The 12,678-nt window shown below is 39.5% G+C and overlaps 1 protein-coding gene across 4 annotated transcripts in view; it reads right to left on the bottom strand.

The window, feature by feature from the left end:
• The window catches only part of AMMECR1 (AMMECR nuclear protein 1), a 109,289-nt gene that overhangs the window by 5,986 nt on the left and 90,625 nt on the right, over positions 1–12,678 (bottom strand). The gene's annotated exons all lie outside the window — the stretch shown is intronic.

The raw sequence follows: 12,678 nt of genomic DNA, 5'->3' as shown, positions 1-12,678 counted from the left end.
GCCGCTATGATGGCCACGGAGACAGAAAACATCGATTTATGTGTGCCCAACATGTGTTGGGCTATGCTACTCTGTTTGGAACCGGAACACCCATTCTGGGGCTTGTATGTAGAATGAGACAGCCGATGGCAAGAATCCTGCCCCTGCTCCCAAATTGTGGCTCATGACAGTAAGGAACTAGACCAAGGAAGCTGACTCCCAAGAGACAGCAGATACACATCCTCTTTTCAGGTACAGTCGCCACTTCAGATTCAGTTCTGAAACTCGTGGGGTTGCTGACTCCCTTCCCAAACTGTTGAGTCTCTTTAAAACCTTGAGTTGTATGTAGATGAGCAAACCCAGGTAAGAGTGAAAAAAGCCAACCACCACCAGATCCGACATCATCACCCCATTCCATATGATATCTCTAAGATATATGTCATGGCTTACGGTGGGCCTGTGGCAAGCCCTCACTGTCTGTCTACATCATTACCCTCACACGCTACTGCTAAATTTACGAGTGATAGGGATTTCAAATCGCTTTGGGGCAGGGCATTTTTGCAGTTTCTTATCTATTAACACAGAGACCACTATACCTCTATGTGAAGCATGCAGACTTTTGGCGATGCCTTAAGAGAGGGGGTTCTCTGAGTGTGGGCAATTTCTGGCTAATGTTTTAAGAAAGTAATATACTTTTTCTCTGATTAGCATCTCGTCAGAAGGAATCTGTCTTTCCCCCTCATATCCTGCAGACTGGTATACAGAACTGAGGATCACGGGAGTTTCTTCTTTGTAAATGCTGATAGTAAAAATGAAATTTCAAAAGTATAACAACTCCAGTCCATTCTCCCAAACCTACAGTCGCTTTAGATCAATGGTCCCCCAGTGGAGTGTAAGGTCACCCACCCGAAGGACTGGAGGGAGGATGTAAGACCAGGAAAACATTTTTATCCAGTAAAGAGGATTCTGTTCAGAGCAGGTGAGTGAAGTCATAGACCTGGACTCTTTCCATCGATATGCATGTTGAGGTCTAGAAGAAGAGCAGGAGTCCCCGAAAACCTCTTTTGCTTGTTCTGCCCTTAGCCTGAAGTTTCCCAGTTTCTCAGGGAAGCAGAAGTCCTCTGAAAAAATCCATTTTGTCCTTTCCCCGGGGCCTCTTCACACATCCATACATTACAATCTGCCAGATCTTCTGAGAAGTTTGTTTTATGAAAGGCTGTGTGGCAATTTCTTCTATTTAATATCAGTGTTCTTATGAATCTCCTTCTGCTGAAAATGCACTCAGGGCAACTGTTTAGAAACTAACACAATAAGGCCTCCCATAACCTGTGGGAAATGACTGTGGACAGCTGAGAAGAAATATGAGGCTTAGCTATCAGGCATTTCCAGGATAAAGGACATCTACTAATCTCCCCAGTGTCTGACACGGTACTGACACAATGACAAATTTGCAACAGTTTCTGTATACGGACTTTCTGATCTGTGACTTTGAAGTCTCTTTCCTTCAACAAGATCGGCTCCGTCGTAACTTGTTTTTAAAAATATACAGCAGAAGTAGTTTGTACTCCCGTCCTTCACTGCAGTGAATCTTTGACTCAATTTATCAAAAATCTGTCATGTTAAAATGGGAAAGAATTTTGGTGTTTATTAAGGTGTCTAACCAAAACTGTGAGAGGAAGAAGAAGGTTTCGCTATTTGTGAGATGAGAGTGTTACACAAAATCAGGGGTATTTAACTGGTATGGGGTGGGGGGAATGGGAGCCGTGAAGTTTATCAGAATCTCAGAAGGTTTCATGCTTCAGCAAGTATAGTTTGGAAAAAGAACAACTCTGCAGGTGATTTTTATTCTAGGTTAACTAGAAAGCCTCTAATAATCGGTTTAGCTCTGACAGATTGTGGCTGGGTATTGAAAAAAAAAGTGATTTAGGCAAATTGGAGGTGATTTAGACACTTAAATCCTTTCTTCACAGGAGTGCATTGTGTTTTTTAACAAAAATTTCAGAGAGTTTTAAGCCTAGTAATTTAACAATTAAAGGTGATTACGACCAGCTGCATGGTGTATGAACAGTAGCTCACTAAAGCTTATATATGTGTGTGTGTGTAGATACATTTACAGATATATATTTACATATTTATATATATATATGACTAGGTAAGTAAAAAGAAAGAGGTGACAGAGGTTAAGACTGAATTGGAAAGACATGCTGACCAAGATAAAAACGACTCGTTTACTTCTGTATTTTCACAAGGGCCCACCATTGAACTTAATGTGACCAAAAAAATAATCAAACTTCTCCCATTTAGAATTAGTACCACATTTACAATTTTTAGTTCTTTTCTGTGTTCCTAGGATTCTGAACAGTTGAAAGTATCTGTAAATTGAAATGTAAGTATGGTGATTTTAAAGTGAACCTTTTGTGAGAAGTAACTTATTTCATAGGTAAAAAAAAAAAAAAAAAAAAAAAATACTCCAGAGTGACAGAAATCCAAAACCACAGTGACTCATTTCTTCAACCGTTGGAATCCAGGAGAATGGCAATAATGTTCTGACCAGAATCAAAGCATAATAGCTTTTTGTCACCTGTTGAGCAACAGCATTTTCCTTTACTCCCAGAACCACAGACGCCACCAAAGAGTCATACTGCGCAATCAAAACCGGGGAGTGGAACATGGCCTGCTGTGGAGAATGACCAAATGTGGCCAACCCGTGGAAATCAGTGGCTTTGCAAATTAATTCCTTTCGATTGCAATGAGCATGAAAACTAATCCCGTATTGTTTTGAGGGAGGAATGTGTCACCAGCTACGACTCCAAAATGCAACCCTCATATCGTAATAATCAAACATGATATTCGTATGATAATCGAATCCTCTGTTAGACTGGAGAATCCTTCGGCCTAGCTGCATCCCCCAGAGACAAAGGCTATAGTGGCAATGATCAGCTAGAGAAGAGATCAGCTCACCAGGGTACTGAGATTCCCTACAGCAAACTAAAACTCTACCTCAGCATTGTAGTTAACCTTCCGTTTCAGGGATGAATAAGGAGGTAGCACCGGGGAAACCTTATGTCACCCCTAGTACCCCTAACATACACCCAACTGCCACTGCCCGAAGTACAGCCAGGTGGACAAAAACTGGGGACTTGCAAATCGAGCCTTATGGGAGTCAAATGTTATTAGAAGGTTTGAGAAAAAAAAATGCTTTCAAGGTCCATCAGCTGTGATAATGTCCTTTTAATCAAGACTGTACTTTTGCTAAGCAAAGCTATAAATCAATTCGAATGGTAGTAAATGAAATGTAGGACTTATAGATAAGAGGATATGGAATTAAACAGAGCCATATCTGTGTGTGCCGAGAGGAACATTAAGGCCAGTTCAACAGACTCCTATTGCATGCTAAAAAGAAAGTCCTATTTGTTCGGAACCGTTCCATAGCGAGTGATTTTTATTAATGCCATTATACAATCTTTCGTTTTTAACATCGCCCAGAAAGATTAAATATCAAGATTAATGTTGAGACCCTAAAATGTATCTTGATTAGTCTAGAGCTGATTATTCACCTGGCCCCGTCCTCCTTCCTCCCTTGTCCATGCCGCTATTTGTTCACTCCTCTGTCAGAGAGCATGTGGGCCCAGAGAGAGAGATACATGCAAATTAATCAATTTTGCTACATAGCAAAAGGTTTCATAGGAGAAGAGATTATAAATAATGGTTAAAATGAAGCTTCTAGACTGTCTGCAGCTTTCATTTATCCTTGTTATCTGGTCCCTTGTTAGAAATGTGGCTTCATTTAAAATATTATCCTCTAATGCAGCGACTCTCAACACAGGAGCATTTAAAAAGTGCCCCCTCCTACCCCATTATGACACATGTCCATATTTTGCTCCTCACAACTGCACAAAGTTCGATACACCTTAGTCTGTCTGTAAGGCAAGTGTAATCCACCAGCAGCACTACCAAAGGGCCTCACTTGTACTCGCAAGGCTGATCAGCAAGCCAACAATCTGGATATGCTAAACCATAAGAAGGAGTCATCTGGCTAAAAGCATCAGTGAGCATAAAACGTGCTCTGGCTAAATCAGGTAGGCTCCATGCAAGCCGGGGATCATTTGGATCCACAATTACCTCCACAGTCCTGACCCTCAAAGCTAAATCTGCCCCTGAACACATCCTGGCCGATAAAACCAATCACCTCCTCAGGTTCATCCTGCCTTAGCAAATGAAACAGTTAGCCCCAAATGTTGGGTCTTAGTGACCAAATGTTGGGTTTCCTTGTAACACTATGGCCCTAACTTAGTCCACTGATTTTCAGTGGATTCACTTGAATTAAAAAAAAACATATATATATATATATATTTATTTATGTGTATATATTTAAAAATATATATGTATATGTGGGTATGTATATATGTATATATACATATATACATAACATGTGGGTATATATATGTGTGTGTGTGTGTGTGTGTGTGTGTGTGTGCGCGCGCATGTATGTGTGTGCATAGATATATAGATAGATATTCAGGAAGTCAAGGAATTGAAAGTGCTTTGACCATATCTTTGTTCCTGATATCATTTGGCAAAGTATGCTTTGCAATTAACAAAACAGCCAGTCACTGGTCATTCACATAAGACTGACCTGCCAGGCTCAATATGCCAGTTCCATTGAACTGAATAAAAGGACTCTGTTCCTAATGAGAGAAGCTCAGGATATTTGGCACACCCTCTAACCTTTAGAGGCTGGCATCATAGGAGACACACATGCTCTTTCACAAAACAGCCCGTGGTACCACGGACAGAAACAAGCACTGCATTGGACAGCCCATGGGTCTGACCCAGAGTCTCGAGTTTCTTATATTCTTGGGAGAAAAAAGCCATATGTGGTATTTCTCCTAAAAGCCCCAAAACCACAATGCCACACATTCCACTCTTTCCCTCATAGCCCTACAGAGGCTTCTGGACGCCTCCAGCTCAGCCTTCTGAAGACAGTGACTCTTCCTTCTCCCAGTGAAAACAAATTCACCGTAAAAAAGGAAAATATTCCATTATTCTTGGTCCTACTTTATGTGTATCATCTTGAATAATTCTCACTGGGGCAGGAAAAATTAAGATTTTAATCATAAAGGCTGATGATGATTTGTACAAATCCTAGTGAATCACTTTCCTCAATCCTGATCCTAAAAACAACAAAAAAAGTAGATGACATATTATCCAGATCTGCGCATCAAATCCTCAGAGTTGTGAATCTGCACTACTTCAATCCACCCACCAATTTCAGAAGTACGTCTGAAATTTGGAAGGTGCCCATCTGATTAATAATGAACGCTTAAAAATTGTTAGCAATTAACACTTCAGAGTCTGGCCAAATCATACATCTTAAAAATAGCATTGTTGCAAATCATTTTTTTAACTCAGTTTTACTTCTGTAAACCTCAACAATCATAAACATGGATTTTTTTTTCCTGTTTATAAGAAGAGTACACACATATTACCGGGGAGGGGGGCGGGGAAATCTCTTTAGAAAGGTACAAAAGAGAAAATAAAGATGTTCTGCAATCCTAGGACCACCTAGGAACAACTCTTGCCTTAGTGACTTGAAAAATAATGTCCTGGGGTGCCTGGGTGGCTCAGTGAGTTAAGCATCCGACTTCAGCTCAGGTCATGATCTCACGGTTTGTGAGTTCGAGCCCCGCGTTGGGCTCTGTGCTGACACCTGGGAGCCAGGAGCCTGCTTCAGATTCTGTGTCTCCCTCTCTCTCTGCCCCTCCCCTGCTCTCTCTCTCTCTCTCTCTCTCTCTGTGTGTCTCTCTCAGAAATAAACATCAAAAGAATTTTAAAAAAGAAAGAAAGAAAAATAATGTTCTGAACCAACTAAGACAACATCATGGACTAACCTGTTAGGCCGTTTTTTATTTTATTTTTTATATTTTTTAAGTTACATCCAAGTTAGCATATGGTGCAACAATGATTTCAGGAGTAGATTCTTTAGTGCCCCTTACCCATTTAGCCCATCCCCCCTCCCACAACCCCTCCAGCAACCCTCTATTTGTCTCTTATGTTTTGTCCCCCTCCCTGTTTTTATATTATTTTTGCTTCCCTTCCCGTATGTTCTTCTGTTCTGTGTCTTAAAGTCCTCATATGAGTGAAATCATATGATATTTGTCTTTCTCTGACTAAGTTCACTTAGCATAATACCCTCTAGTTCCATCCACGTACTTGCAAATGGCATGATTTCATTCTTTTTGATTGCTGAGTGATATTCCATTGGATATGTATACTAGCCTGTTAGACCGTTTTTAATCCATCAGTTGACCCATGTCTATAGCTGCCCTTGTTTTCAAATCTCCTTTAAGTGAGATGCTTTTAGAAATGGAAGAAATACTAGAAAAGTTGGTCAAAAAGGATAACCGATTGCAAAGCTATCATTCGGGCACAAGTAACCTTTTAATATATTCTACCCTGAAAACTCTGCTTTGTCGTCAACCTCAGCTGAAGTTATTTTTTTTTACTGTTATTTTGTGAAAGCAACCACAAAGGTCTCCTTGACCAAAATGCATATGTACTGCTCTTTTCTAAAATCCCTGCAAATTAGTCACCTGTAGATTTAGAAATTAGTTCAGTCTCCATGGACTGATTCTTGGCTTTCGCAGAGCTTACCAAAGGACCAATTAGTGCCAATTTTGATTCCTGTAGGAGCCTCGGACATCTTGTCTATCAGGAATGCAAGCCTGCCAATTTATTTCACAAAAGCCACTGAAAAATCTGATAACATTTATTTTAACTAAAAACAGACACACAACTCTAAAATACCTGAGCTAGCTAATAATCACCCCCATGAACTTTTAAAGAATTAGCTAAGATTTTAAATAAAGCATGGCTAATGAGGAGGTGCTTTGAAAAGCTGTGAAGCCAAACATGTTTATAGATCATGTGCAATGAAAGAAACTGTTCTTAAGGTTTTGCAGACATGCAGTGACAGCTCAGTGTACAAGTAAGGAAAAAAAAAAAAACCAATTCTCTGTAATGATTAATTATAATGAGCATTCCTTAAAAATTGAACATCCTGAAGCTTTCCAAGGAAAGTTCAGGCAACACAGGTGACCTTTAAATAAAAAGCCTGCTTTTCATCAAAAGTTAGAAAAATGCATTCCTACCATTTTTAAGGGGATGAGGAAGGGAGTGAATTTACAGGCAAAGAGAACTCAAGTCAAGAAATTTTCTTAAAATCCAGACATGTGAATCAGTGTGCTTTTCAAAGGCTGTGGAAGAAAAACACCTCTTGGCAAAGACTTAATATGAAATAATGTTGTTTGCCTGATAAGAGACAGAAAAATCTTATACAGGTTAGAACTGTACATGGAGTATGGGACTCGATACAGTTTTACTCAGGCTACAAAAGAGATTTGTTCCTAAAAGGTTACATATGTGTTGAATTTATGTAAATGGATTAATCTTGAAGTCACCAGGAAGGCCTTAAAGAAACTCTATAGTGAGTCCTTCTGCAAAGCAAAATATCTTTGTCAAGTGAACAGTCACTCCCTAATATATTTACATCATTTAGATTTATAAATATAATGTTGACTTAAAACAGGGGATGATGCAGTAATAAAATGTAGCATTAGCTGTTTAGAATAGTATTCTTCTGAAAGAGAAATCTTTGGTGGAAAGGAAATCTAGAATGTACAGCTTCAAAAACTGGACTGTTGTTCACCTTTGTTGCCACCCTCCCATTTTAAAAGGTAGGGCTCTGTTATGACTTCTAAAGGGCTAGTGGTGATTCATTCTCTGGTAGTAAAATCAAACAGAAGCCATTTTGAAAAGGGGGGTGGTCACAGCATCAAATGGAGGTCAGCCTCCGGAGAGACCTTAGGTATTATTTAGTCCAACTTTTCTAGCATCCTGGTGAGGAAACAGAGATCCAGGGAGGAGCAGACTATAATGCAACTACTAGGAGGGAAAAGGCTGGAAGGGTCTGTGGCTTTGGGGGAAGAAGCAGGAAAATGTCCCCCCCCCCCACCAACCGACACGCTGGGAGAAAAGCAGGAAGCAAGTGGAGGAGGCCTGACGACAGACCACACTGTGCATGCCCATTTCACCAACGGTACCAATAGCTACAGGAAATTTCCATGCATCAAATCACCTTCTAGAAGTTACTTTACTTTGTTTGGCTTGCTTCCCCACTAGACTTCTAATACACAGAAGTGCTGATTCACAGCAAATGCTTTACTAGATGGCCAGGAAGCTTGAAGCATTCCCTTCCCAATGTTCCATGGCACTTGAAAATAATGTTTCAAGTACAGCATCAGGACAAAGACTAAATTATTGTAATAGTGGCACATCTTATACAAAAATCTCAATGTCCCTGAGAAATACAAAGCATGTATATATATATATATATATATATATATATATATATATATATATATATATAAGCAAAGCATGGTTATATCATAGTTAGGGAAAAATAATGAGGGGGAGGTAGAGAGAACATATCCAACGAGAAGCCGTTTCATTTCAACGTGAGTCATGCGAAACATCTGTGTCTGAATGGGAACTCTGTTTTCAGCAGTACATTGAGAGGAGCTAGAAAAATGTAAACCTTTAAGGGGGGGAAGGGAGGGTGAGAAGGAGATCGTGACCTTCTAAAATATATGAGAGATAATGACGATAGCCAATTTACTCATCTGTTTACGCCTGTGAAGGTGATTACAAAAGCACGATGTTATTAACTGCAATCAAACACGTCAGAAATGGAGCTGTGATCGCTCAGAAGGTGTGCTTTTTAAAGTGAAGTACACCACTCTGAGTACCGGGAGTCTCACTCTGAGTACCAGGACTCTAACAAGCTCACCCACAATGACAGATGTTTTGGTACTTTAGGAACAGAACGAGACTAGGGGCTTGGGGTCTAGCTCTATACTCTGGGGATAGGTTTTTGGTATCAGACTAGAATCATGCTGGCCAGCCCCACACACCACGGGTTGATTTCATGTAAGTGCTGGGTGCTAAAAAGGAACAGTCCACGATCCAAGTGACAGCGGTATACAGAGTTGAGGTATCAGTGATCCAGGGAGCTAGATATAACAAAAAGCGCCTTATGGTTTGTGAAAACGTTACTAATCTATTGAAATATGACCTAACGGTCTTCTTTAGAATTCTTCCTCATGCCTTCAAAATGGAAGCACAGAAATAAAGGATGCTTGACTATAATCTAGAAAATACTTTGTCTTTTGTCAGCAAACTGCTACATGAGCTCCTGCAAGATCACTGGTTATATACCGGCTATACAAGTTCTCCTACAAGCAAAAAAGCTTACTCATTTATATCATCTTGAAAATGACACACTTAGAGTCACCCCTTAGGTCAGACTGCAGCTGTTGTAATGTCATTGGTTTGATATCCTTTCAGATCTTGAAAAACAAACATGGCTCCCAAATGGTATAACTATACATGTTCTAGCCTGTACATTATTTTCAAGGACTCCAACATACTGCCTGAGCGTTTCTTTCTTTCTGAAGTACCATGTCTGCCCATCATCCTGTCATTCAGAATTAAGAGAATCCTGTCAACTGAAGAACACAGAACAATGGTAATAAGTTTTTGTGTTCAAACACCAGGCAGATCACTTCAGATTTCACCCTAGGGGAGCAATTTTCCTCATTTAACAGCCATTTTCGCCTCACAGATAGATATTTCAATTTATCAGTTAATGAATTTTTCCCCCATATCATTTACTCTTCATCCTTCTCATACATACCTACCAGGGCAATAAGTTATACCACAATGGGGACAAGAATGAGCATTTCTCAGAAGGGTGGGGCCAGAGTTCCAATTTGTCTTTATGGTCTTTGAGGATGGTTTTGTTGGTTTTTAAATCACTACACAGATTCCTTGACAGGCCACCTACAGACACTCATTTTACATGTTATGATTATTATTTGAGGATATATAACATGGAAGCATCACCGATCATTCTGTCAATTCAACACTGACTCGAAGTTAATTACATCTACTTGTGAAACCATTTATCAAACGTCCCTCACAGTATCAAAGAGAAGCATTCTAGCCTCTAAAACCACGTCCAATTGATGTAAATCCCACCTTCTTATTAACTTCCATTATAAAATTAGAGACATGTAACCAAAACAGAGGTCCCAGACAGGCTCAGTTAAAAACCACAGATGAAGAAAAAGAGGAGGGCAGTAGCTGGCTCTGTGGTAGCTCACTTGTTTCCTCATCATTTGAAAATTAGGTGGCTATTACCACCGGTCACGTCCCTCGTCTTCATGACCACAGGGGTGTCTCTCTTGTTACTGAAGTTACTCACCTCTATGCTTTGGGACCTCTAAGCCCTCTTCCGGCTTTGATCTGGGCATTTGCGCCCCTTTAATTAGGAATTCGATTGCAGTAACACGCTTCACCGGTGGGGGTCAACTCTCCAACTGCCCTTCTACCAGAAAAGCCCTATGTTAGAGGCTTCTGCTTATATAAAACATACTCGTTACTGATTTTTGACTTAAAAGTTCTCTATTAAAATTCTGTAATCATCCCCTGTTTCCCCCTGTGGCATAAACATATGCAGCTCTTTGCAGTTCAGGTTAAATTTAGATACTTATGGTGAATACGAGATTTCATTCTTGGAAGGAAAGGGATACCTATTTGACAGTGGGAAATTTCTCCAAGTGAAACGTGTGCTCTCATAATATAGACTGACCCCCTTGTAAAGGAAATTTGCAATACAAGTAATTAACTTATATATAAAGATAAACCATAAACAAAGGCTTTCCCACAATCCTTTTTAATAATGACTGTATATTCGATATGGCCTCAATTACATGAATATGCACATTTATTGATACAAAGACACAGAAAAATAATTTAAAGAAATATTCCAAAATGTTAACAGTAGTTATCTCAGAACGGCGTAATTACAAATGGTTTGCCTTAATTTATAATTTTGGAATTTCCAAAGTTTTCTTGTTCAATAAATTAGAATCACTGTACTATTATGGACAACAGGTTTAAATGTGTATGTGCATAGGCATATATGCCTTTTTATTCTGGTAAAATACACATAATATGAAATTTACCATTTTCACCCTTCTTAAGTGTACAATTCAGTGGCACCAAGTACATTAACAATGTTGTACAGCATCCAGTTCCATAACTTTTTCATCGCCCTGAATGGAAACCCTGTACCCATTAAACGCAGTCAGCCCCTCCCCCAACCCGTGGCCACCACTAATGTGCTCTCTCTATGGAGGTGACCATTCAGGGTATTTCATATAAACAGAACCACACAGTATGTGGCCCCTTGTGCTTAGCTTCTTTCCCTTAGCATAACATATCTAAGGTTCCTCCATGCGTCACTACTTCATTTCTTTTTCTGGCCGAATAATATTCCATTGGATGGATACACTGCATTTCGTTTATCCATTCATATGTTGATATACATTTGTCTTGTGTCAATACCTTTTGGCTATTATGAATAGTGCTGCTATAAACATCTGTGTACAAGTTTTTGTTTCAACATCTGTTTTCATTTTTGGGGGGAGGGTATATACCTAGGAGTGCAAATGGCTTGACACATACTTTTTAAAAAATGCTTTTAATTCTACTTTGGTATTCTGTATTTCAAGTAACCAGTGTCTTTCCAGAATTATTAAGGATAACCCTTATGACAGCATCCCCATAATAATACCATACCATTTTTAATCACTGACTATGGTATATTTTTTTAAGCCCAAATCACATTCTTGTACTTAAAAAAACATAATTTTCACCTTTACTCTTTGGGAACAAATTTCTCTTATGCTAAATACTTCAAGCTATGATGAACTAACTAAAAAGGACAGTCTATTCCTCTAGGCATAGCCATTCTGACAGTCCCTAATTCACTTTCAAATACCTGTATGTTACAAGTACAAATATACATGTATTTTTGTTGTTATTAGTTTAACCAGAAGGTTATCAGTAAATAGATGTCAATATTTAAGCCTTAAGGAATGCATTAAATATACAATATACAGGGGCGCCTGGGTGGCTCAGTCGGTTAAGCGTCCAACTTCGGCTCCGGTCATGCTCTCATGGCTCCTGGGTTCAAGCCCCATGTCGGGCTCTGTGCTGACAGCTCAGAGCCTGGAGCCTGCTTCCCATTCTGTGTCTCCCTCTCTCTCTCTCTCTGCCCCTCTCCCACTCACACATTGTCTCTCAAAAATGAATAAACGTTAAAACAATTAAAAATAAAATAAAACAAATATACAATATACAACGTATGAAGGTTAACTTTATCTGTAGACCATACTTGACATGGGCTAAAGAAGAGGGTGGTGCACTGTGCACCTTCCCGTAATGATTTAACTACTATTGGATTCTCCCATTTTTCCTTCCCTCCAAAAGACATGCATGCATATTTATGCAATATACATTCATGCCATACACATGCACAATCGTGCATGTGCAAACCCCCACACACCACAACTGTACTTCCAAACTCAGTGATAGCAAAAAAGAGTAGGAGTGGTTTTGTAGCTCAGTCATCCCTTAGATTTCAGGCTTGTCCCCCGTTATCGCTTCTACCCCTACCCCTACACACACGGCACTCTGCAATTCAGAAAGCAGAAATAAAATTCTAGCTAGAGAAGAGGAAGGAGTAGCCTTCAAACATTCAAAGAACCAACCAAATTTTAATATTTGTTAATA

The sequence above is a fragment of the Panthera onca genome, chromosome X (assembly GCF_046562875.1).
Source record: "Panthera onca isolate mPanOnc1 chromosome X, mPanOnc1 haplotype 2, whole genome shotgun sequence".
Classification (NCBI taxonomy): domain Eukaryota; kingdom Metazoa; phylum Chordata; class Mammalia; order Carnivora; family Felidae; genus Panthera; species Panthera onca.
Note: the sequence above shows the minus strand (reverse complement) of the source record. Positions and strands in the feature narration are given on the sequence as shown.